The sequence below is a fragment of the Chlorocebus sabaeus genome, chromosome 9 (assembly GCF_047675955.1).
Source record: "Chlorocebus sabaeus isolate Y175 chromosome 9, mChlSab1.0.hap1, whole genome shotgun sequence".
In the NCBI taxonomy this organism is placed as follows: Eukaryota; Metazoa; Chordata; class Mammalia; order Primates; family Cercopithecidae; genus Chlorocebus; species Chlorocebus sabaeus.
The window spans coordinates 54,508,897-54,535,659 of NC_132912.1; the positions used below are offsets into that span (position 1 = coordinate 54,508,897).

At 51.9% G+C, this 26,763-nt stretch overlaps 1 protein-coding gene across 4 annotated transcripts in view; it reads left to right on the forward strand.

Moving 5' to 3' along the window:
- The window catches only part of GRID1 (glutamate ionotropic receptor delta type subunit 1), a 798,312-nt gene that overhangs the window by 96,918 nt on the left and 674,631 nt on the right, over nt 1–26,763 (forward strand). The window contains exon 1 of one of the 4 annotated variants that reach the window (XM_007962724.3): nt 3,293–3,730. The exons of the other annotated variants lie outside the window; for them this stretch is intronic. The gene's annotated coding sequence lies outside the window, so the exon portion shown is untranslated. Of the gene's footprint in view, nt 1–3,292; nt 3,731–26,763 lie in introns of those variants that run through there. 4 annotated transcript variants of the gene reach the window in all.

Here is a 26,763-nt window from a genome sequence, read left to right on the forward strand (position 1 = left end):
GTTGACCAGGGGGTTCTCAGTGACTATCCCAGCAGGTTGGCTTCAACTATAAGCTCTGGTGTGTCTGTTTCTTGTCTCAGTGCTCCAAGGAGAAGTTTAGGCCTGAGCCTCTGAGAGGGTTCACTGGGCAGAGAGACCCTTGGATCTCAGAGGGCTGAAAGGGGAGGTGAATGGTAGGCATGGATGGCAAGGGGCTGAGCCAGGGCAGTGGAGGAGTCAGGGGCGTGGGAGGCTGGGCTGCTGATCAGCGACTTTGCAGATCCTCAGGGTCATTACTTGCTGTTGTTGCCGGGGAAAGTTGCAAAATGAAAATTAACTGTCAGAGAAGATTGATTCTTTTGCAGTCTAACCAGGAGCAGCCTTTTATTGCTGTAAAATGTTGATTTCCTCTTGCCTGCAATGACAGGTGAGTGTTAGTGGCACTGAAGGAAGACAGACCCCCGAACAGAACTTGCAGACACCATCCCCTGAGGGGCTCAGCCCTCTTCCCTCCATCTTCCATGGCTGCAGGAGTGGGACTCAGTGTCTGATTTTACTCATGGGGTGAGAACACACCTGTGGGTGTGCCAGCCACGTGGCAGGGCTGGTGGTAAGATCTGGGGCTCTGGATTCAGACACATCTGGGTTCACATCCAGGCTGGGCCACTTAATAGCTTTATGCCTGTGGGCAAGCCTCAGTGTCCTCATCTGTAAAACAGAAGGGTCATACCTAATTAAGTCCTAGATTTTAAAGCACTTGGCACAGTGTCTGGCACAGGTTATCAGGGCTGGGTCCAGTTGAAATGATCAAAAGCTGCTGAAATTCAGAACTTGGGTCACTTTTGCAATAGCAGCATTGGTCAGGGGGCAAGGATGGGACCAAGGCAGGACAAGAGTCAAGAGAGGGACAATCAGTGAAGTGGAATGGGAGGTGAGCAAGGACAATTTGTTATAATGGAACCATGCCTGAGGTGGGGGTATGGGAGCTAACAGCTATGGGGGGCCGGGCAGGGTGGGCCACTCAGCCTGCAGGCCTGGGTCAGGCTAGCTGCTTGGAAAAGATGAGCAGCCCAGGTCTGCCCCTGCCCAGTGTGTGACCAGGGGATCCTCTCCATGCCCATGCCACTTGTCTTGCTTAAGTGTGAGTAGGAAGGAAAAGGCTGGGCAAGTGCAGCTCCTGCCTGACTGATCCAGGTCTTGATGGCAGATAGCTATGTTCAGAGGGTTTCCTGGGGTCGGGGGAGCAACCCTTCTCCTCCAGGAGCCTCTGGTCAGCAAGGAGTGCATTTGGCTGCAGGTTGGAGGGCTTCCTCGTCTGCAGGGCCAAGCAGGAAGGGGCGGCGGTGACACAGACAAGCGAGCGTGTGGGAGGTCTCTGTGTTGGGCGTCTGTCTGCCCGCATGCCTGCCTCTCTGTTGCTCTGAAGGAGGCAGGGGCTGGGCCTGCAGCTGCCTGGGCAGAGCGGCTCCTGCGTGGGACATGGCTCTTCTCTCTGGTTACAGACTCACCACTTCGCTCCCAATCTACTTCCACGGTCAGCGTGGGGCATCAGGGAAGGCCCTCCTGAGCCAGAGAAGATTGTGGAAACCTTGCTCTCCAGGTGGAGTGGCCAGCCTCTGGGAGGTGTTCAGGGAATGGGCCCCTAGAGAGTGTGGTAACCTCAGACTGGATCTGAGCTGGGCAAAGCTGTTTCCAAGGGGGGCCCGCATCCAAGGGACCGAGTGGTGGTGGGATTCCTTGCTCTGGGTTAGTCTCCAGCCTGTGGGACAGAGGTACAGGGTACAAGGGGCAGACAAGATGTAGGGAGGACAGGCAGGAAGTTCCAGCAAGTTTCCGGGCCAAGGAAATGTTGTAGAGAACCAGAGGATGAGAGGAAATAACAAATGAAGGACAAATGAAAAGGCCTTGCCAGGCTCCGGAGTGGGGCATGTTGAAGTCTGAGGGTCATGGGTCTCACCTGTTGGTGGGGCTGGGCTCTTAGCCCCAGCGTGGGGTGGTACTGCAGCTGCTGGGATGGGAGAGGAGGGTGCCCAGTGGTACCTTCCATGGGTCAGCATGACTGGCAATGAAAATGAGGTGAATGAACATCCCAGGAGCTCATGCTGCCAATAAAATACCTGACCCAGCAGGTGGGCGGCCTGGATTCGGCTCCCAGCTTTGCTGTGAACTTGCAGAGGCTCCTGGACAAGTCCCTTCCCCTCTCTGGCTTTCTGTTTGCTCCTCTGCAAAATGTGAGCCAAATATTTTCAAGCAGTGGCACTCCGTTCAAATGAAATATTCCATGAAACCCACTTTTCTTAACTGAGTGAAGAGGGTTGAGGTGGGGAAACCCAGTGGTCTAGCCCATCTCCAAAGCCTACTTCCAAACATAAGCAATTGTCCTAGATTTTAAAAATTAATATTTTAAAACCAACTCTTATTGAGCACTTGATATGTGCCAGGCACTGTTCTAAGCACTTTATAGACAGTGACTCAATTCTCACAACCCGAGGGGGAGGGAGGTGGGGAAACAGGCATCACAGGTCAGGTGACATCTCAAGGTCCCACACCTAGTGAGTGGCACAGCAGGATTCCAGCTCAGGCAGTGGGGTCTAGGACGGGGTTTGCCCTGTATTCTCGCTGCCTGTAGGTGCTGGAGAAGGGGGCAGCTTGTTCTGTAGGAGAAAGGCCACGGCGCCCACGTGACTCGGTGCTGCGCGCTGGAGCCCCGAAGTCAGTGTCTGGGGAACAGTCCCGTTAGGCCTGGATCCCGACTAGCTGGGAGAGGCGGGATTCTCCCCTCTGCCCTCTCATTTCCCAGCTGGCCCACCGCAGCCCCGCCACTCCAAGGCCGGTTTACAATGGCAACGTTGCGCGCCGTGGCGCGTAGGGAATTGAATGCGGGAGCTTCTCCGCCAGGCACACACTCTAACCACCAAATTTATTTAAGCAGATAAAATGCAGGGGTGTAATGTCAGATTAATGGATAAATAACCGTTCTGGTTTTTGGCACGATGACGGGGAGCTGTAGTGAGAAGCCTCATTATGTGCGGCTCTGCCTCGAAGAACAAGCCTCGTGCTGCAAGCCCAGCACCCGGGCCCGCGAACAGAGCATTAAATTGTTGGGAATGGCTCCCCTTCACTCGCAGAACAAAGATGTTTTCTCCAGAATAAATTGACTCCCTCCCAGCGCGCTGAGCCCTGGTTTCCCACAAACGCTGCCTATGCTCTCGGGGGAGGGAGGGCGGGCGGTGCGGGCCTGGGAAAGGCGCGCAGGGAGCTTCCTGCGGGGGCGGGCTCGGGGCTTCTGGCTCCTGGGCTCTCTGCCGCCAAGCCTCCGTGGTAAAGGAGCAAACCTTTAGTTGTGTGGACAACGCGGAAGTCTGGCGGAATCGGGGTTGGAATTAGAGTGCGCTGAGGCAGTGTTCCTTGGTTAGGGCTTTGCGTTTCGTGTCCCTAGGTTTGCATGTCGTTGGCCAGCTGGGCGATCTTCAGGCAAGTTACTTAACCTCTCTTAGCTCAGTTTAACAGTGAAGTGGGGAAGGGGCCCTTCCTAACAGGCCTGTGGTCCCGAACACCCTAATAAGAGAACGCTTGGGGGTGGAGCCACGTTCCCTTACTCCAGAAGGCGCCCTCCGCTCTGACACTCTGCCAGCATCCATGCCGAAGATGGTGTGATGGGGTGTGGGGACCCAGGAGGCTGCTGTCCGGCTGGGCCTAGACCCTGTAGCATGGACCAGGGGGCCGAACTGAAGGACTCAAGCTCTTTGAGGTGGGTGGGGGAATAAAGCCTCCCTTCCTGGGTACCCAAGGTTTGGCCAGTGCCTAGTAAGCCCCTGGCTGGGTGGGATCAGAATCTCAGTGCAGAGCTTGGCTTTGCTCTGGGCCAAATTTAAAGACAGCCATTGCCTCCCGGAGCCACTGTGCTTGGTTTCTGCCTGGCTTCCTGGGCTCACTAGGAGCAGAGCTCCAAGAGACTGCTGAGGGGCAGACTAATTGCTTTCAGATGAGCGCCTTTCTTCCCCTCCTTCCTCCTCCTTCTGGAAGGTGACTTACACAGTGTAAAGAGCGCAGGCTTTGGGGCCACTGTCACCTCCTCCTGGCTGTCACCTCCTCCTGGCTGTGTTACGCTGGACACACTGCTTCACCTATCCATGCCTCAGTTTTCACCTGCGGATGCCAGAATAATACTTTCACTTTGTAAGACTGGCATGAAGAGTGAAGCTTCTGGGCTGATGTCTGGCACAGGGCTCTTTGGGCCCCAGTGTTCTGTAACAAATGCTTATGGAGTACATACTTGGTGCCAGGCTCTGAGATACAATGGTAAGCAGTGCAGCCGTGTGTGACCTCCAGGGGTTGACTGGGGAGCAGGATGACCTGGATACTGGTGGCCGCCCGGATGTGTATGTGTGTGTGCCACCTCCATGCACCTGCTCAGGTGAGAGTGGGTGACCTGGGGTTTTGCTGCATCCAGCAGGATCTGGCCTTTGGGATGGTGGGTTGCCTCTGTCTTGCGCTGCCTTTTCCTTGTCCTTTTGGCCTTGCTCCTTCTTACCTGCTCCACCCCAGTTTCTCACTGACCTAACCAAGAGGTTGGAAAAGGAAAACGCCCCTGGCTTGGGGCAGGACTATGGGTCCCAGCAGTTTGTGGAGCACCTCCTTCCCAGTGCATTGGGTGCTCTCCAGGCACTGGGGGCCCCGGTGAGCAAAGTAGATGAGGTCTCTGTCCTTGTGGTGCTTGCAGTCTTCTGAGTACTGACAGCGACTGAGCATTTGCCCAGTGCCAGGCTCTGTGCTAAGTGCTTTTCCCATCTGATCCTCACTATGCGATGAATAGTCTGTGGCCGGCTTTGAACCCCACCCCTTTGTCATGCCGGCAGGTCCTGGGGGCCCTTTTTCTCCCCCAGGGGTCCTGCAGGCCCTGCCAGGATAGAGCTCTGGACTCAGATAGGGGTAGCTTTGAGCTTGGTTCTGTCCTGTTATTTTGCAAGTCACATAACTTGTGTAAGCCTCAGTTTCCTCAGCCACAAAATTGGGATAATCATAGTACCACCTCGCAGGGTTGTGAGGAGGAAGCACCAAGCATAGACCCTGGGTTACTGCCGGAGCCCAAGCCCTCGTGGCTGGGTGTTTTGCTCCCTGTGGAGTGGGCACAGAGGCTTCTCCGGGCTTTGCAGCCCCCACCCAGCTTTTTCTTTGGTTTGAGGAACGTGTGTTTAGGAGGCTAGGAGAAGGCTCTCCAGGCAGCGCTCCTTCTCCCACGTGCTGGGTCTTTGTTTAGCTCCAAATTAAAGCTAAAGCAGAAAGCACAAAACATTTCCTCCATCGCAGGTGAAGGAACCGTCTGTCTTATCAGCTCTGGCGCCGGGTGGTTTGGCATGCGTTTGCTGGTAATTGTGGAGTCTGAATGAGGGGGTCTCTCTGGGGGCCATGCATTCCCTCACTGTCCGTGTCTGTTATCATGATTATCTCATTCCCAACCAGGCTCAAGGGAAGTGGGGCTGGGTGAGGATTTTCCATTTTCCGGAGGCTCACATCCCATCTCCGCCTGCTTACTCATTCCGATTGCCCGGCTCTTAACAGCCCTCCCTGGGCTCTGCCTTGATCCTTCTAGGATGTCATCTGCTACTGGTGTCTATTCCAGTTCTGTCTGTCTGCATCTCTATGAAGACCAGGAGCTCCTGAAGGTCCTGCTAGAGTCCAGGGATTATTGATGAAGCTCTAACCAGGAAGAGAGAGTGGGACACATGGTGGGGGTGGTGGGAGGACTGAAGTTCTTAGAGGCAGATCTGGCTTGTAAATCTAGCTTTGTCACTTGCTATGTGACCTAGGGAAAGTTACCTAAGTTCTCTGAGCCTGGCTTTCCTGATTTCTAAAATGAAGGTGTTTCTGGTACGTGCTGTTTGTAAGGATTGGTGTAAGTATTATCATGAAGTAATATCCACAGTGTGTAGCTGAGTGCCTGGCATGGAATCAGTGCTTTGCAGTGCTGGCCCAAAAGTGGCAGGAAGCCATATGGGTGGTACTCAGATTTCCCTGTTGAAGGTAGAACAGAGAACAAAGTGCAGGAGAGGAAGGCTGGTTGTTGCCCTGACCACTCCACACAGCTGTTCCATGGAGTGGGGGCAGGCTCACTGTTATCTCAGTACCAGCTAGAGACCAGTTCACACTAACCAAGCTCATAAGAGACTGATTTTTGGCTGAACACAAGCCAGCATATTAATTCACAAGGAGAAACCACTGCCTGGGCTCTCATGTGCTTCCCCAGTGAGAAATCCTAGTGAGCCAGGTAACTAGGTGCTTCCCACTGGATGGAGGGACCTGCAGAGGGACTGCCGGTGGGTCTCAGGGTCTTCTTGATCACTATATAGAGCCTGCTATGGAAGAGGTCAGAGTGTGGCCTCTATCTGGCCTCTTCCTCTCAGTTCACTTTCCTTACTGGACTCTCCTCTCTTTGCCTTCTGCTGTCTTTCCTCCCCTGTCCCTGCCATTTATGCAGGCTGGCACACGCATGTGTGTGCACACATATACACATGCACACAGACATGTTATTAGGAATGCAGCTGGACTCTGCACTTGATTGAATTTGAAATAATTGACTTCATTTCTGATTTGCAACTTACAGATTCCCCACTCCCCTATGTTGGCAGTACCCACGTTTTTCCTTGACAATTTGTATTTTTGAATTAATATATTTATATAACCTCATATGTAATGATATAGATGTATTTATATAATTTAATGATATTCTTTAATAATTCAGAGATATTCAGCTTTCTGTATGCATAGTTTACACGCACATGAGGGAGGAAAGTCATTAGTTGTCATCAGTGAATATGGACAGGTATAGATTAAGGAGGGAGGGGAGAGAGAGAGAGAGAGAGAGAGAGAGAGAGAGAGAGAGAGAGAGAGAAAGACTGCAGAGGTCTGGAAACAGAATCTTGTCTTTACATTTTTACATTTTTGGGTGAAACTGTTAGGGCTGACAGTTTGAAAAGAGGTCAGGCTAGGCCACCTGCCCTAGGGTAGGGGGCTGGGTCATCAGAGGAAATAGCTCCATGTTCTTATAGCTCCTCCTGCAGCTTCAAGGGCACAGCTGGGCAGCACATGTTGGCCTGTGTCCAGCCATCAGTGCCCACCTTCGTGAGGCCACAGCTGCTCTGTTTTCCTCATCAGAGGTTCTCTCTTTTTCTTTGAAATTTAAGCATTGTTCAGTTATGAAACTTAGCATTAATTTCGGTGCATAAACTAAGACTGGTTGTGTCCTTTTGATTTCTAATCTGAGTTCTTCATTCAGTTCCAGGAATTTTTCTATTGAGTTTATGATCAGCTATGATCAGTTTCTTATGTCTTTGGAAATCATGTCCCTGTAATTGGGTTCTCCCTGCATTTTCTCTTGTATGTGTCATCTTTCACATTACACAAAGCCTCCACTTATTCTATTGTCTGGATATGTGCAGTAGATTGTTTCATTCTTCACAATATCCACTGCTTCTCTCTGTGGGAGGATTTACAGGCTGCCCTGATGATGTCATCCTTGGCCATGTGATTTGCCAGGGCCAATGAAGTGAGGGTGAAAGTGACAGAGGCCTCTTTTGAACAGAAGCTCCAAGAGCTGCCACATTATTTGTTTTTCCCTCTGCCATGAGAGATGGGGGCTGCTCCCTCAAGCCTGGGTCTTGGAATAAAGATGCCATGGGACAGAGCTGCAGCCAACCTACAATAAACAACCTACGAAAAACAGTGTGAGAGGAAAATCACTTTTTACTGATTTAAACCACTGAGATTTTGGGGTTGCTTGTTACAACAGCATATCTTAGCTTAAACTGACAAATACATTTCTCAAATATATTCTTTGTTTCACTGGTATAGTTTCTTGGCAATACCAATTTTGTTTTTACAGCTTCCAACAGTGGTTCTATTAGAATCATACAGATATTAATTTTGTTTTGAATTATATCATTCAGTTGATGTATTTTTTTCTCTTTGAAAATAATTGGTAGTATTTTTCTAAAATCTTATGCTCTATATGTGAGTCTGTTTTAGGGTTGGCTATTCTCATGAAATTTTTATATTGGACTGTAGGGATTTTTATGTCATTTACCTATTTACTACACTTTGAGTGTTCTCTGTTGTTCCTTCCTGTTTTGCTGAGGGGCTTAGAAGCCTCATTGGGGTAGAAAGTTGTGGGGCTGGAGGCGGGACACCAACCAGTTGGAGACTGGGCATGTGTTTTGCTCATTGCTGTTGGTGCTGCTGAGGAAGTCTTTGTTTCAGTAGATTGCAGACTATTTTAATTGGGTTAGAGGGGGAATGTCCTTGGCATTGCTCCCCTGTTCTTTATCTTCCTGGAGGTAATCCTTTTAGGTGTCTGGAGTTGGCGCTCATGTCATCTTCACACTTAGTCTGCCTTCTCCCAGGGCCTCTCTGGGTCTCTCAGCCATGCCCCGTGATGACTTCTGTGTCCTATACACCTGCCTGGCTGTCCCCTTCTACTTCTTCCCCATAGTATTACTATCCCTACTGAATGTAGAGCCCAGAATGGATTTCAGCGCTCAGCTGCCATCTGGACTGCTTGGAGGGGATCTCTCCCTCCTTATCCAGGGTATGATATCATGAATTCACACAGTCGTGGCCACATCTGTCTGTTGGCCCTTATTAAGCTTAAAGGTGGTTGCACACAGGTCTTCTCCCACAAGCTTCTAGTTGAGTCTTTTCCACCTGTTCTTATGTCTGTGACTTTCAATCCATCACTATTGAGCTCTGTTTTGCTCATGATGGCCCATTGGTCCAGATGGCCAAGATCTTTTTGTATCCCAGACACTGTATTAACTCTCTCTCAAGTGGAATCAGTAGCAATCGATATCCTCTGCAGTCATTCATAAACCTGTTGAGCAGATAGGTCTGAGGATAGAGCCCTAAGGCCTGTCACTAGAGACTCTGTCAGTTGTTGTCTCTGAATGCACCTAATTGTACTAGCACTCAGCCCACCTCAGAGAAGATTGTGTGAATACCTTGTTGAAACTCTGCGTCAAAGCCTAAGGGTGCTGACTCTTGAGGTGCATTACTCAGTGTTTGGGAAGAAACAGATCACATATTCCAAAGGGGCACTGAACAGATTTGAATACAGAGGAACCCAGCAGGGACAGGGAAGCACTCACAGGGTATCAGTGCCAGGGAGCAGCACTATCCCTGGGCCTGAAGCGATAGGGGCTGTGTTGCTGAGCCTGAGAGAAGGATACAGCGGGCAGAGTGGCTGCCAGTGGGAACTGTGTCCTTCATTGGGGAACACAGCTACTGTAAACCCAGGCCCAACTCAGCCCTCTGATCTGATGCTTCCCGGTAGCTGAAGCCAGGTAGAAGCCAAGGGGCAAGGGAGCCCAGGAGCTGAGTCCATTGAGGCCAACCTTGCAGGGCACGCAACAGAGTGGACAGGAGGTGCCAGCACAGTAGGCAGCTCACCAGGTCAGGCTGTAATCTCATGCGCTTCTCTAAGCCTCCGTGTTGTGCTACACTAGGTTACTTGTTATGTCCCAAAGAGTCTTGTGAATTATATATACATATATGGAGAGAGAGAGAGAGAGAGAGAGAGAGAGAGAGAGAGAGAGAGAGAGAGAGAGGGAGAGATCCCTTGGGATAGAGAGAGAGAGAGCTTCTCTATCACCACTTTTGAACCCTCTTGCCAACAGGGTGAGTTTAATTGCAGTCATGGGGACATGATGACATTTAGTTAATTAATTATTTAGAGATAGGGTCTCACTCTGTCACCCAGGGTGGAGTGCAGTGGTGCCATCATGGTTCACTGTAGCCTCAGACCTCTGGGCTCAAGTGATCCTCCCACCTCAGCCTCCTGAAATGCTGGGATTACAGGTGCGAGCCACAGCACCCTGAGACGTTGATATCATCTTAACAAATTCAATGCCCATGGGAGCTGACTGGGCTGTTCCTTGTGGGAGCAGAGCCCCTGCCCTGGCCAGAGATGCAGCCTCAGGGTGACAATAGGGGAAAGAAGAGCAGTCAGAGTTGCTAGGAGTTGGAGCTATTGGGTGGGGTCCCATGGAGTCACCCATCTGTCCAGGGCTGTCCTGAGCAAGACACACAGACAAAATTCACACAGACCCACCTGTGGGGCTGCAAAAGCTGTGCCAAATACTGCTGAGCTGGGATATTTCTGTTTCATGCCTGCGTTTTAAGAAAAGGCGAGGGCTGTGATCCGAATGACCCTGGGATCCTCTCCAGGAGCCCTGGTTACCGGCTGTTGTGCACACCATGGGGAAGGCTGTGTAGTGGTTGGGGGTGCAGCAACTTCAGAAGACAGGGCAGACTATGTTGGACATGGGAAGTGAGATATGGTGTGTGTGGAGCTAGGCAGCCCAGGCGAGGCCTCTGGGGCTCCGGCTCAAGTGGTCTGTCCACCTGCCGACTCAGCCCAGCACAGGTGAGTGCACACCGCCATCTCTGTAGCTCTGACATCCCAGCTGATAGGACCAAACCAAATCCTTATGGGGACGTGCTGGGGACACCCTAGGTCCCTGGGGGGTAGTGCAAGTCCTCTCTGAGGTGATGATGGGTGTCAGTTTGCCAGTGCCATAAAGCTGGGCACTGGGCAAGAGAGTTTGTGACTGCAGGAGGAAAAGGGTAATCCGAGCCACAGGTGCACAGAGCCTAGCCAGATGTGCACACAGGCGGCAAGGGAGCTCAGCCACTGCATCCCGAGGGTGGTGAGCACAGGGAGGGCCTCCTGAGGGGCTAGTATATGAGTGTCGGTTGACATTGACCTTGTCCTTAGTGCACTTCTCTGAAAGTGCTACCCAGCCTCTGAGTTGTGCTGTACTCACTTGTTAATGTCCCAAAGAGTCTTGTGAATTGTGTGTGTGTGTGTGTGTGTATGTATGTGTGTGTATATATGTGTGTGTGTGTATGTGTGTATATATATGTGTATATACATTGATTCCCTTGGGATGGAGAGACAGCTTCTCTCGACACAGTTTGTTTTAATTATTAAAGTACATATTCAAAATAGATGCATGACAGAATCTTTGAAAAAGAAAGAAAAACATGTTTGCATCTTGGCTTGCTTCTTGGCACGCCCTTCTTAAATACTTGTGATTCCCCAGGGAGTGGGGGACAAGGCTCTGGGGTGACATCCAGGTGGGTGGGGAGCCCATGGAGCAGGAAACACAGTGGCAAAGGATCAGGGAGAGAGGCTATGACCAAGGGCAGGCCTGGTCTTAGGGGTGTGGAGGCCAGGCTCAGGCTGGAGTTGTTCGTCCCGGGCTTCCTCATGTGGCCTGCTCCAGCGGCTGGTCTTTATCTGGGCTTTCTGAGGCCTGGAGGCGTTCCCCTGCTTTGGTGAGTAGCCCTCAGGCAGGGCCAGCCTGTTTGGGGGGATCCCTGGCTGGGGCTGTTCAGCTGGCACTGGTTCAGCCAGGTCTGCTTGCAGGAACTCTTGTCTCTTAGGCATTTCTGTGGTCCAGTGGGGAGCTGCTAGGCATCTGACAGGTGATGGCCAGCCCCAGGCTTCAGTGGCTGTGCTTTAGTGGCAGCACATCTGGAAGCCTACTGGGCCGTGCTTGCCATTGTGGAGAAGCACACAGGGCCAGGGTGTGGCCCCAGCTGCATACCCTGTGTGAACACTGACTCCAGGCTCCCACACTATGGGGCTGCAATGTGAGTATCAAGGTTTTTGAAGGCTATCCAGGTGATTCTAAAGAGCAGCTATGGTAGTTCTCAAATTTTATGTGCATCAGTCACCTGGATCTTGTCAAAAGACACAATTACAGAGGCCCACCTCAAAAGTTTCTGATTTGTTAGGTTTGTCTGAGAATTTGTAAGAAATTGAAATCTAACAAGTTCCCAGGAGATGCTGCTGCTGCTGGTCTGGGGACCCCACTTTGAGAACCTCTGGCCTAGATGATGTGGGAAATTCTGGTTACCTCCAGAAGGCAAGGGCAGGTGTCAGCTCCCTCGGATGGTGAGGGCAGGTGTCAGCACTCACAGGTGGTGAGGACAGGTGTTGGTTGTCTCTTGGGGTTGTGAGGGAGGAGGCTGGTTGTCACAGGTGCTGAGGGAAAGTGTTGGTTGCTATCCTGTGCTAATAAGGAAAGGTGTTTGCTGTCAGGCACCTAGGTGGTGTAGGAGGGTGTTGCCTGGTATCAGTAATGAGGAAAGCTGTTGGCTGTAGGTTTGGGTGGCAAGGGAAGGGGCTGGCGGTGACAGATGACAAATCAAGGTGTTAGTGTTGGTGGGTGGTAAGGAAAGCTGTTGGCTTTCTGTACAGGTGGTGAGGGCAGGTGCTGCCTGTCCCAGATGGAGCGGGAAGCAGCTGGCAGTCACATACCTGAGGTGAGGGAAGGTATGGCTTTGTCATAGATGTGAGGGGAGGTGTCAAGTGTCACAGATGGTGAGGGAGTTGATGCTGTGTCATAGATCATGAGGGAAGGTGGTGATGGTTACAGGTGGAGAGGGAAGGGGCTAGCCCTTCTAACTGGCTAACATGGACATCGGCCTATTTCCTACTGAGGCTGAAGGCACCTCCAGCTCCCAAGTTCCCTCGTGTGTCTATCCTGATCCCCTTTCCTGATGCCCTCCGAGCCTGGCCTTCTCATCCTCCCATGCTGCAGTGTAGACCAAGAAGGTGGGTGGAGCTCCAGGGCCTGGGTGGGTGTGTCTCTTGGCCTGGGAGGGAGGAGTGTTCGGGTGGGCTGGGGAGCAGCAGCGTGGAGCTCTGTGCTGGGGAAGTGCTTTGCACAATTTCATACTGGCCTTCAATAATGCATCCACCACAGAACGATGGCCCCGGGAAGCCTCACTCCCTGCACACATTCAGGAGGCACATTTCAATGCAGAAGCCACAGGAAGAGCGTTCTCATCTCTGTCTTTTATCATCAGTTTCCAATCAAGAATCACAGCAGCCTGTGTCCTGGGGCTCCAGCCTGGTGCCTGTGGGGAAAACAGTTCTCCCAGGAGCAGGCCTCCGATGCAGAGATGCAGGATGTAGAGCCCGGCTTTTGGAGACGGCCACATGCAGATGAGCTGGTCTTAGGGGGAAAGACAGAGCTGTCAGCCTGGCTGTGTCTGATGTCCCTGGTTTCTATAGCTACAGTAAATGTAATTACCAAAAAGTAACCCTTTTCGGATTTCATCGTAACCTCAGAGAGCTAATGACATTTACTGGGTTTCTAGCAATCTGGGACAAAATGCTCATTTTAAATTTAACATGAGTAATGCCATTTTCCATCTTAGTTAAGTACTTTGTGTCATAAAAGAGTTATCTGCGCAGAGCCCCTGGTTCTGTCAGTAAACATATTACAAATATTATCACCACTTATTTTCTGGATGAAAGATGTGGCGAAGGCCCAGAGAAACACTCCTCCTTTACATTTATGACTTTGCTTGGAGACTCAGCAAATTCAGCATGAAATCATCGTGGAGGTAATTCAGACTGTGCACCAATATCTCACACTCAGCCGGAGGCCCCCGGAGATAGTAATGCTATCTCAGGGAGCACAAACTATGTAAATACATCCTTCTACCACCTGACCACAGTAGGCGTCAGGTGGTGTCACTTGGCTACCAACAAAGGTGACAGATGCTAAGTGTCTTTGGTGTAGAAAAATGGAAGTCATTGACTGCAGCTTGTTAGGGGGAAGATGAGTTTCTTCTCTCTTCCTGGAGACATACAGAATTTGCACACCAAAGCAGAGATGGTGTCAAACCACATATTTATTTATTCATCTGTTTATTCATGCACTTTGTGGATCCATTCACACAGACCCGTAAATAATCCTTACAGTGCAGTGTAATGGCTATTCTAATGGAGGGATGTACCAGGCTTGCTGCAGTGGAGGAAGCACAGAGCGGGAGGCACATGAACTGCCTGGGGAGTCCCAGGAGGCCCATAGCGAAATTGATGTTGGACCAGGCCTGGGTGGATGTGACTGAGTTGGACAGCCGAGGCTGAAGGAAGATGCTGCAGGCTGGGCGTGATATTAACGCTCTTCTTGGGCCACATCCGGGTCTCTGCTGGAGTAAGGACTGGCATTGCCCTGCCTCCCCTAGAATCCAGCACTGCTTCGCAGGTCCAAGGCAGAGGGGAGAGCACCCAAGGGCCCTGAGAGAGCTGGACCTGGGCTCTGTATCTGGCTCTGCTACTTAGTAGAGGAGTTACTTCAGGTAAGGTCAGAGCCTCAGTTTCCTCATGTATGGAATGGGGACACCCATACCAACCTCTGCAAGTGATAGTGAGGGTGACATCAAACCATAGCCCAAGATGCAGGTGCCACTGCTGGTCTTGCTGCAGGTGGCTGCTTTAGGGAATGAGAGCACCCATCCCGTGGGGGAGGTTTGTGCTCACAGAGTGCTCTAAGACAGCCCAGCCCTGAGCTGCTCAGGGCCAGGCAAAAGTATTTTTAGATGTGAATGTCAGGCCATGCAGGTGCTAAGCATCTGTGCCTCCTGACCCCTGCTGAAGGCCTGTTTCACTCTGGCTGATGCCTGGTCCTGGCTCTGACACTTGTCAGCAGTGACTGGCAGATTCTGAAGTGTGAGAACTTTGGAGGAGGAGCTTCTGAGCTTCCCTTCCTGAGTCAGTGCCCAGCCCTGACTCCAGAACCCCAGGCCACTCCTGTCAGGGGCCTGATATTCTAGGGAGGCAAGCAGAGGGGTGTAAATCTAGGGTTTTCCAGAAAAAGCTGAGGTAGTAGCCCTGCAAGGCTTGAGGGACCAGCTCCTGCAGACATGAGAGACTTGAGCCTCGGGTGTGAGGACAAGCCATGGCCCCAGTGCTGTCAGTAGTTTGGCATAATTGTGTCATATTGCCTATAAAAATACATGTGATTTTTAAGCTTTCCTTAGATTAGCCTGCTGAGTGCCCCACTGGGGAGCCAAGACACAGCACACTCACACAAGCTGCCTGCTGCTCACTGAGACCATTTCTCTTGGCTGATGAATACACTGCAATGCTGAAACTGTCCTGAATGGCTCTTCTTCCAAGAAGGCCTGTGCATGGGGATGGTAACTGTAGAAACAGAGGGGCTGCTCAAAGGCAGCAGGAGGGGAAACTTAGTGTTGAGGGGATGCTGGAGAGGTACTTCAGCCATCCCTCTGCCTTTACTTAGCGCCACCTTGAATGCCTGGAACAGAGGGAAACCTGCCCTATTCCCAGGCTGGAGGAGACTGCATGGAGGGGATTTTGGCGACTGGAAGCAATGTCCCCACTGGCTTTTGCCTTTGCCTCTTCTTTATGCGACCTTCCTGTTGGACTCATATATGCATGCATCCATCCATCTACTCACCCATCCATCTATCCACCCACCCACCTACCCACCCATCTATTGCATTCACCCATCCACCTACCCACCCATTCATCCATCCTTCCACCCACCCATTCATCCATGCATCCATCCATCTATCCACCCACCCACCATTCACCTACTCACCCATCCATCCATCTACCCACCCATTCATCTGCCCACCATCCATTCATTCATCCATCCACCATCCATCCATTTATCAAACATTGATGGGAGTTACTGTACCAGTAACTGGGGATTGGAAGGTTCTATTGTGGGGAGATAGACATAGAAGCACACATACGTTAGAGGACTTGGAGGCCCAGTGATGGAGGTGGTGATTGGAGGCTTTCTCAAGGAGGGCCATCTGAGCATTAGCAAAGTGGTGGTTGAGGGAGGGGAGTTTCAGGCAGAAGGGACTGCCTGGGCAAAGGCATAGAGGCCAGAAACAGCTATCTTCCTGTGGTGGGGGGGCAGTGGGGGGAGAAATGGAGGTGAGTTAAGATGTGTGGAGGAGAAATGGAGGTGGAGTGTGGTAGTGAAGACCCTCAAGGAGGATGCCAGCTATTGTGCGGCTGGTCTGAGGGCCAAGCGAGGGGCATAATCAGGTCTGTGTTCAAGTAGATTTGTCTGATGTCAGAGACTGGAAAGGATGAGGTGTGGGATAGGAGGGTCCAAGGATGGATCCAGAGCAGGCTCTGACTCAACTCTAGAGAAGTCCTTGAAGGCAGGACTGATGGTGACCTTGGGACTCGCTAGCCTATGGGTGGCCAAATGCCAAGCCCTTTCTGATCTCCCAGGTCTAACCCAAGGGCATAGGTCCTGCTGCCAAGGAAGGGGCACCCTGGGATCCCCCATCCTCTAAGAAATAGGGAGGTCTCAGTATGGGACCCTCTCCCCACCTAATCATGGCTTTCGAGGCATCGTGGCTGTCAGAAGGTGAAGGTGTTTGGGAACAGGAGGGTTTTCTGGGAGCCGCTGTGGACTGCCCTGCCCCAAAGTTAAGTGCCGATCTTGGCTCCCTGGTGGTGTTGGCTCCTCCAGTGAGGGAGACAGCTATCAGGCAGGCTGGCTCTTTTTCCCTGGGAAACTGAGGGTGGGGGTGGCCCTGTTTCCTAGAGTCTGCATGGCTCGAGTGTTGTGAGCTGATTTGCTTTTTCAGCTCCTTCAATCTTGATAGCAACTGAGACGTAAGAATTGTCATGCCCAGGCTGGACACCGTATTCCTAACACTTTGGGAGGCCAAGGCAGGTGGATCACTGGAGCCCAGGAGTTCAAGACCAGCCTGAGCAACATAGTGAGACTCCATGTGTACAAAAAATACAAAAATTAGCTGGGTGTGGTGGTGCATGTCTGTAGTCCCAGCTACTTGTGAGGCTGAAGTGAGAGGATTGCTTGAGCCCAGGTGGTGGAGATTGCAGTGAGCTGAGATTGTGCTGCTGCAGCCTGGGCAATAGAGTGAGACCTTGTCTCAAAAAAAAAAAAAAAAAAAAAAAAAAAAAAAAGAGATTTGTCATGCCCAATTTACAGACAGGGAGCAGAGGTCTAGAGACATTGGGATTTATCCAAGGTTTTGTATGACCGGTGCAGAAAGAAAACTTCTGTCAAGTCTGCTAATTCTGAAGCTCATAGTTATTTTTTGTTGATTCATAATAGAATATTGTTTTAACCACTCCAGGTTATAATCCCTCCGCCCTCCCCCTCCCAATTTGGTTCTGTAGATCTGTCTGAATATGGCCACCTGCTGAGGTGGGGCCCAGCACAGCAGTGGGTGGTGCTGTGGGTGGGGCCTCAGCACTCAAGCAGCCCCAGCCTGCTGTGGGGGTGAAGGTGGGTGAAGGTGACTCCTGCTGGCAGGAGCTGCCTTATTAGACGGTGCCTTTGCCATCTGAAGCTACTGTGTCTGCACCGTCTGCCTACTTTGTGGAAGTGGCTTTGGTTTATTGGAAAGGAATTTAATAAGCAAGCAGTGATTCGGAACATTCTGGGGGAAATGGGAGGCAGTTTGAGGGGTGGGCAGCCCCTCTGTTGGGCCCCTCAGGGGCAGCACTTGTTGATCCCTCATCTCTGTGGAGGTTGTGGGGGGACCTGGTTGTCAGGATGGTCATAACTACATTCTGGGCCTGCTTGGTGGATCTGGAGACAACTATCAACACGTGTTTGGTGTTCAGAGGGCTTGGTCTTGGGCTCAGGTTGGTCCCTTCAGACTCTGCCTGGGCTCTGTGCATGTGTCAGGCCTCCTTGAGGGAGGAGTGCTAGGCCATCCACTCTCTAGTTCATGGCTTGGTGCTCCCTGGGGCCTCGGGGCCTAGCTGGTGCTAGTCTCTGCTCTGTCTAGTGTGCTTGTTCCCACACTCCTCAGCACTTCCCCCTCTCAGTCGCAGACTCTAGCTCCCACCTCTCTCATCTGAGTTTCCCAACTTTGAAAAAACTTTTAGGGGTAGTCATGGCCCCTTATTGGAAGACCCAGAGCCTTTCCTTCTAGCCTTCTGCCGTTGGAGACTGCTTAGCCAAACTTTCACTGTTATGGGGCCGGTTTGGTCTCTTTTTTGGTGACTAGTTTGAGAATTTATCTATCCATCTATTCATCCATCTATCTGTCAATTCTTCTATCCTTCTTTCTACCCACCCATCCAATCATCCATCCATTCATCTACTCATCTGTCCATCCATCCATCCATCCATCCATCCATCCCTCTGTCCTTCCATCTACCCACCCATCCACTCATATATCCATCCATCCATCCATCCATCCATCCATCCATCCATCCATCCATCAGTCCCTTTGTCTTTCCATCTACCTACCCATCTATTCATCTGTCTACCCATCCACTCATATATCCATCCATCCATCCATCCATCCATCCATCCATCCATCATCCACCCATCCATCCATCCACCTACCCAGTTGCCCACTTGTCCATTTGTCCATCTGACCATCAGTCTATCCAGTCATTGAGTCAGCATGTATTTATTGACACCTGCAGTGTTCCAGGCACAGTGTCAAGCAGCATAGACCCAAAAAGAGATAAGGCTCATTTCTAATTGGAGAAGCAATGTGCAGAGGAGACATCAGTCATTCTTATGGGGCCATATTTAGTGATCCAAGGATGCAACAGGGCTTGGTGAGCTACCCAAGGGCTCTGAACAAACAAGTGGACTCATCACAGTGATTGTTACTGAAGGTGAGTGTGGAGGGGCATGTAGGAGCCAGCACGGGCTGGGGGAGGCCCTGCATGGGGGTTGGCTTTGGAGAGGTGGCTACTGTGAGAACATCAGGCCTAGAATAAGCTTTCAGGCCATGCCATTCCCTGTGGGTGGCAGGGTTGTCAGGAAGACAAGAGGAAGTTCTTGTGTGAGGTACATGGGGGTGGGACAGGGTTCTGGGCGGTGGAGGGAGGATGGAGGGACCTGGAAGGGGAGGCAGGGGCTTTGAGGAGGCTTCGGGTTAATGGTAGGGGAATGCCAGCAAGGGTAGATGGGTCAGTGGTCCCCACGTGGATGGGCAGATTCTCAGGCTCCTCCTCTTCCCTGTGAGCTGGCCCAGGTGCGGCCCGGTTGTGGTGGCCAAGACCCAGCTGGAGTCACTGTCAGGAGCTTCCTTGCTTGTTCCTTCTGTTGGTGGCCAGGGCTGGGCTCCTCTCAGGTACCAGACAGGCCAGGCTGTCCTCAGAGAGAGGCCACGAAGAGTGAGAAGTGGCCTCTCTCTGAGGACAGAGACACACAGGGCCCTCAGGGAGCCCAGGTGGGCCGTGGCTTCACAAGGCCCTGTGGCTTTACCGGCCTGGCTGTGATCAGTGGGGTCAGGGAGTGGCAGGGCCGGTGAGTGCAGCTGAGGGGAGAGCATACTTTGCCCTCTAGGCTGGCTCTAAGTCAAGGCCAGAGGGTTCTGGAACGGCACAGTCCCTGGTTCCCAGATTCTGGTAGCACTGCCCTTTCAGCCTCGTGTCTCCCTGGGAGGGCAGAGCTGGGAAGGACTCTTGTGTTTTTCCCTGACCCTGGGTCATCTTGGCCCCCAGGCACATGGGTGCCTGCCCCAGCTTTTGGTTCACCTCTCCCTTTTGCATGGGTTGTGGTGGGTATGGGAGTATGTGTGCACACTCTTGACAGATGTCTCAGGGAGGCTGGCTGCTGCAGCTGGAATGGGGACCTTGGGGGTTCTCTCTTCCTGCCTTCCCTGGCTTCCTGTGCTTCCCCAGCCTTCTCCTCCTGCTGACCTCTGGCCTGTGGCTTTGTGAGTGCCCAAGGCCGGCCAGCTGTGGCTGGCAGGAAGCAGGGGCTTCCTTTCTGCCCAAGCTTCTCATGAGAAAGCGGGGCAGGGACAGCTTTGGGGCAGGTGAGTGGTGGCTGCTCACTCATGTGGCTTCAAGGACCACCTGAGATGCCCACTCACCACTTGGGGACAGTACTGTAAGAGGCAGTTCCTTTGGGTGGGGCCTTCTCTGTTTTGTGGAGACCACTAAAGAGAGGAGGAATGGAGTAAAGCGAATGGTAGTAGGAGGTGCAATGATGACGGTGGTAGACCTTGGGAATGGGTGACTGTCTGAGGGGCAGGTGTCCCAGCATGGGCAGTGTCCTGACTTCCCCAGGCCACTGGCCCCCTTGCTCTAAGGGGTTTCTGTGCCAACCATGGGAGCAGCAGGTGGGTAGTGTCCCCTGTTTCTTCCCCTGGCTTAATCCAGTTCCCCCAGAGCCCAGGAGAGGAGTTTCCAGGTAGTGGGAGCTGAACACAGGCCCATCCGTCTACAGGGAGCCCCAGGCTCTGTACCAGGCCAGGTTCTTAGTGCCTAAGGTCCCCTGCCATCGCCTTAGGAGGAGAAAGGAAAAAATGAAAACATGGAATCAGTGCAACCGGGGTCTAATTATTCTGGGTAGCATCAAGCCTCCAATTTTGGGTCCTGGTGCTCCTTTTGATTTGGGGTGTTTAAATATTTACCTGCAATGGAGGGGAAAAATCTTTTGGGCTGCAAGGCTATTCTGGCAGCAATGCACTGAGAAATTCATTAAACCACAGTTAATTAGGGGATGAAAGATACATATATAGCTCATTAGCTCAACCCACATAATTTGCATCTCTGAGGATATTCGAGGACTAACTCAGTTTAGGCTCTCAGAAATGATGTCTTGAAAGGAAACCTCTCACTTTGGCTATTTATTTGGGCCTGTGGGGTTAGGGAGAGGGTGATGGCTGCCCTCCACCTGTCTGTCTGTCTGTCTGTCTGTCCATCCACGAGAGGGTGAAGGGGCTGAGGCCTCGCTGCCTCTTGTGTTCCCCGTTGGAGCCAGAGGTGGGGCTGACTGACTGCTCCTGCTGCCAGGGATGATTAACGAGGGGGCGGCAGCCTCCTTGCAGGCGCGCTGCTTAGCATAATGGTGCGGTGTCTGCGAGGGCTTTAAGCTGCATCGAATCCGGTTTCTAGATCAGAGACATTATCCCCGATTTAATCTGTAACAGTCAGAGAAATCAGGGCGGGAGCATCAGATCCACATGTCTCTTAACAGACAATAGTTCCTGTTCTGGCGCCTGCTTGGGGCCTCTGAGGGGAATTGGGGGGCCTTGGCTCTGCTGAATCTGTGACCAGGCCTTGCACACCCAGCAGGCCCCCACTCTGCCCCCTTGAAGGGCTGCTCCTCTGTGCCACTGTCCCACCAACTTGGGGCTATGACAGGATTACTGACCTTGCTAAGGGTTTCTGCATAGTTGTCATCTTTTGGTGGATATTGGTAGGAAGTGCAGTTGGTTAAAAAAAAAATTTCCTGGCCAGGTCCCACTATCAGCCCTCACCCTGATTATGCCCCCAGTTGAGGAAGAGAGGTAAGGAGAGGAGCTGTGTTTGCATACCCATGTATATGTGTATACAGGTGTGCATACGTACATGTATACATGCATGTATATATGTGTATACACAGTGCACACGAGCACACGTGTGTGGATGTATGTGCAGGTATGTATGCATGTGCTTGTGTGCACATGTGTGGCACGTGTGTGCAGAGATGGTGGCGAGGACTGGGGAAGGCTGGATTAAATGTCCTGAGGGATCAGCATGGCCCCTCCTCGGCCCTGACATCTGCCTGCGTTGTGCTGGGGGCTGCGGGTGAATGGAGGTTGGCCAGAATCAGACTGGAAGGTATGAACCCCATGCTGTTAATGGGTGGTGCTGGCATTTTGGGCAAGCAACTTTCATCTCCAGGCCTTGATTTCCTCATCTGTATACTGGCAGCAGCAATCCCTCACTCAGGCTATTTTTGAAAATTAAGGGAGATGATACAATTGACACTCTTTCTCCAGGGCCTGGCATAGAGGAACTGCTCCCTATGTGTTAGCTCTTTTCATTATTGTTTTTTGTTCTTTACCACTCTGAGCCTCAGTTTCCTCGTCTGTTAAGTGGGGTTGCCTAGCTCACAGGGTGGTATGAGGAGCTGAGTTCCCATTGGCATCTGACACACAGGATCCAAACAGCCGAGTGGCTTTAGGCCATGTCAATGAATGGGGAAGGGTGGGCACAGCCTGACAGTGCTTGGTTCTCTAGGCCCGGTTGGGGTCCAGGAGTAACTGAGCCCCTAAAGACTCCATCTGAGGATACCTGACCCTTATCCTGGCCTACCCCAGTGGAGAACTACCCTATTGAGCACGGGTCTGCAGAGCCAGGCCTCTCTCTGGGCCTTGGTGATACCGCCTACTGGCAGGTCCCTTTCCTCTTCTTCTGGGTTTGCACCTGTTCCTAATGGCACCCACACCTGCATCGGGTTCCTTATATGAACCACCACCATGACCAGATAGCAGCAGCAGCACCAAGAATTACAGGTGATGTGCATTCTGCTGGAATTGACATCCTCATACCCATCCTGGGAAGTGGGCATTATTATAACTCTTGTTTTACAGGTGAGGAAGCTGAGACACAGGGAGCTTGAGCTTGGTCCTAGCGAAGGCCTGCTGGAGGTGGGGAGTTGGGTGAGGTGGGGAGTTGGGTGAGGTGGGTGGGGCTGGGTGAGGAGCTGATGGACAAGCAGTGTCCATCGGCTGTCAGTACCAGATCCCTGCCCTACCACTTGTTACTGTGACTGTGGGCATGTTGCCTCTCTGTGCCTGAGTTTCCTCATCTGTAGCCTGGATGTCATTACTCGGAGGATGGAGCAAGGTCACCATGCAAAGCACCAGTATCGGACACATGGAGAGCTCTGATTTTTGGGAGTAGGGTGGGAAGAGTGTACTCCTAGAGAGGCCCTCTTGGAGGAGGTGGCCTGGACAGGGGTTTTAGAGGTAGGCGTGGGCAGGGGGTCCAGCTTGGCCACTCTTCCTATATGGCCTTAGGCCTTTGCACTCTCTAAGTCAGTTGCCTTACCTGTATCCCTTTCCAAAGTGCCCCAGTTAGGGCTGAGCCAGGGCCTGCGGATGCCTGATGAGGGCATCCCTCCATCAGCAGGCAGCTCAGGATACTGTCAAGAGCCCTTGTCCTCTCCTGGATGTCGTGGGAGGGGAAGTGTGGCAGCCCTCAGCCTGGCCCCCTGAGGCTCTCAGGGTCAGCGTCTGGGTCAGGAGGCAGTCTCCCTGTTCCTCCATGTCCTCATGAGCAACTTGTGGGGCCTTTTGTTCCAAACACTCCATGATCCAAAAGCTGGCCACTGTTCTGGAATGCTGTTGTCCTCCTCCAATCTTTGTTTGTGATGTTCCTTCTGCCAGGAACAACTGATCTTATTCTTTCCTTGGTAAATCTTGCTCTGCCTTCAAAAGGCTCAGTTCATGATTTAGCAACCACATACTTCCTACCAGGTGGGCTCATTGTTTCTATGAGGTTCCACTCTGTTGCCAGAACCTAGCACGGGGCTTGGCACATAATAGATGCTCAACAAAAATCTGTGTAATTGAATTAGTGCACATTATTACAAACCATCTGTTTCATGTCTCTGTTGCTTCTTCCATGTGAGCCATTGAGGCCAGGCCCCCCCCCGAGGGTCGGCGGAAGCTCGATCCTTGCATCCAGGGACCCAGCATGGGCACTGGCACACAGGAGGTGCTTCCTAAGGGTCTGTTGAGCTCAGCAAAATACCCGGGGCTCTGACCAGGCCGGGTCAGGTGGGGGTGTCTTCTGCCCCATCCAAGCAGTCTGGGCTCTTGCAGGTGATGGTCTCCCAGGGGCAGTGGTCAGGGGTTTGTCTCAGCAGGACTTTGAGTAGGAACTTGCACTCTATCACTCATAACTAATTAATTATATCGTAGAATTGAGGCTCATTCCTATTATTCACTGATGAGAAAATTAAAGATCTATTGATATTGCAATAATTAATTGAATAAAAATGTAGAAATAACTATGCAAACTCTGTCTAGGATTAAGTTAGTGACATTAACTCCCCAGTGATCAGATAGCAGTGGGGGGGAGTTCTGCTTAAGGGGAGCATGGCCCAACTAAGGCCTGGAGGCCCTGTCTGAGGTAGTGTGGACTGATGGGTAGTGCTTGTTTGACAGGGGCGTTGCCCAGAGGGGCTCAGCCTGCGGCTGTATGGGGCCCCCCTGTAAGGATGCCTCACTCTTAACTTGCCAGAGGTGGAGGAGTCCTGATGGCCAGGGCCAGCCAGAGGGTGGAGCCTTTCCCCTGAAGGGCTGGGACAGAGAGGGAGTTACCAGGAGGAGCCAAAGTCACTTCAGGGAATAGACAGCCTGGGAGGGTGAGGAGAGGGGCTGGGGGGCCAGGGCATGGTGGGCTGAAGGGTCAGAGATAAGGCGAGAGTTCATAGCCAAGGCTGAGAGTGGTGAATAAGTGGGAGCTGGTGCATTTTGTGGGCAACAGGGCCTTGGACCCCTCACAGAGCACTGGGCAATGGCCACTCATTCCAAAGAATAGTGGCTTCTCCCCAGACCCTGTTGCCTAGGCTTTAGCATCGGGCTCTGTCTCCTTGTGTGCTTGGGTAAAGAGGCAGTGTCCATTCAGGCTTCATGTCCCCAGGGCCAGTGGGGCCTTCTCAGGGGCTCTGACACAGCCTGGCAGGGACACCTTCCACGTCTTTCCACATTGGCTGCTCCTGCTGCTCTGTGCTTGGCTCCCCGAGGCTGATCTGGGGCTCCCATGCTGCTATCTCTGGAGGATGGGGACCTGAGGTGACCACAGGTGAGCCACTGCTTGGCGGCAGTATTGATGCCATGACTGGAAAGCCACACATTCCTATGTTCACCCTGACGCACCTGGTGGCTGCTCCACTGAGTGCAGCTGCTGCTTGGACTCCTCATCTGGGCAGCACATTCCATAGGGGAGCAGTTGGTCTCTTTTCTTCTGGAGCTAAAATCTGCTTTTCAGGGGTCCCAGCTCTGCCCTGCCCATTGCCCCCCATCACTGCCGCACCCGCCCAAGAGGTGGGCCCCTGGACGTATCTTGCTCTCTTCCATACAGTAGCCATAGCTCTTTTTCAGAACCTGCTTCACTGACCTGCTGCCTTCCCTGCACCTTCCTCTGAGTGCCCCTGGCTCTCCAACATGGGGCTTAGTGCAGAGGAGGCAGCACTCCACTCTCATTCTCCAGATAGTCCCAGAGTGCCCCTGTGAGCCAGGCACAATCCCAGGCCAGGTTCTAGCTCCCAGGAAGCTCATGTCCTAGTGATGTGTGTGCTGGAGTGATGGCAGGTGGACAGGGTGGAGGCCCAGGGCCCTAAAACCAGACAGCCAGGCTTGCCTCTCCCCAGCCATGGGCCTCAGGTACAGTGTCCCCTACTGAGCCAGTTTCCTTATCTGGAAATGGGATATTTGGTTTCCTGGGGCTTCCAGAACAAAGTCCCTCAGGCTGGTGGGCTTCAAAAAAGATTTTTATTTTCTCACAGTTCTGGAGGCTGGAAGTATAAGATCAAGGTGTCGGCAGGGTTTGTTTCTGCTGAGCCCCTCTCCTTGGATTGTGGATGGCTGTCGTCTCCCTGTGTCTTCACATGGTCTTTCCTCTGTGTGTATCTGTGTCCTCGTCTGCTCTTCTTATAAGGACACCAGCCTTACAAAGGTGGAATAGGGCCCACCTTCCTGACTCATCTTAATTTAATCACCTCTATAAGGACCCTGTATTTGATCATTCTCACATTGTTATGAAGAACTACCTGAAACTGAGTAATTTATAAAGAAAAGAGGTTTAATTGGTTTTATGGGCTATACAGGAGGCATGGCTAGGAGGCTTCTCTATAAGGACCCTGTATTTGATCATTCTCACATTATTATAAAGAACTACCTGAAATTGGGTAATTTATAAAGAAAAGAGATTTAATTGGTTCTCCAGGTTGTATAGGAGGCATGGCTCAGAGGCCTCAGGAAACTTACAATTGTGGTGGAAGGTGAAAGGGAAGCAGGCATGTCTTACATAGCTGGAGAAGGGAGAAGAGAGCAAGGGAAGGTGCTACTTGCTTTTAAACAACCAGATTTTGTGAGAACTCACTCACTATTGCAAGAATAGCAAGAGGGAAATTTGCCCCCACGATCCAATCATCTTGCACCAAGCCCCTCCTCCAACACTGGGGATTACAATTTGATATGAGATTTGGGTGGGGACACAAATCCAAACCATATAATTCTGTTCTTGGCCCCTCCTGAATCTCATGTTTTTATCACATTGCAAAATACAATCAACCCTTCTCAACAGTGCTCCAAGTCTTAACTAATTTCAGGATTAACTCAAAAGTCCACAGTCCAAAGTCTCATCTGAGACAAGGCAAGTACCTTCTGCCTAAGAACCTGTAAGATCAAAACCAGTTAGTGACTTCCAAGATACAATGGGAGTGCAGGCATTGGCTAAATACACCCATTCCAAGAGGAAGAAATCAGCCAAAACAAAGGGGCTGCAGGCCCCATGCAAGCCCAAAACCCAGTCACTAAATCTTAAAGCTTCAAAATAATCTCCTTTGACTCTGTCTCATGTCCGGGCAACACTGATACAAAGGGTGGGCTTGCAGGGCCTTAGGCAGCTCTGTCCCTATGGCTCTGCAGGGCTCAGCCTCTGCAGTTCTGGAGGACGGGGTGTTGAGTGCCTGTGGCTTTTCCAGGCACATGTTGCAAGCTGTTGGTGGATCTACCATTCTGGGATCTGGAGAATGGTGGCCCTCTTCTCACAGCTCCACTAGGCAGTGCCCCAGTGGAGACTCTGTGTGGGGGCTCCAACTCCACATTTTCTGTCCACACTGCCCTAGTAGTGGTTCTCCATGAAGGCTCTGCCCCTGCAGTAGACTTCTGCCTGGACATCTAGGTATTTCCATACATCCTTTGAAATCTAGGTGGAGGCTCCCAAGCCTCAACTCTCACACTTTGCACACCTGCAGGCTTAACACCTGTGGAAGCCCACAAGGCTTATGGCTTGCACCCTCTGAAGCAATAGCCCAAGCTATACCTTGCTACCCCCCCCCTTTTTTTGATGAAATCTCGTTCTGTTGCCAGGCTGGAGTGCAGTGGCTCAATCTCGGCTCACTGCAACCTCTGCCTCCTAGGGTTCAAGTGATTATCCTGCCTCAGCCTCCCAAGTAGCTGGGACTATAGGTGTGTGCCACCACACCC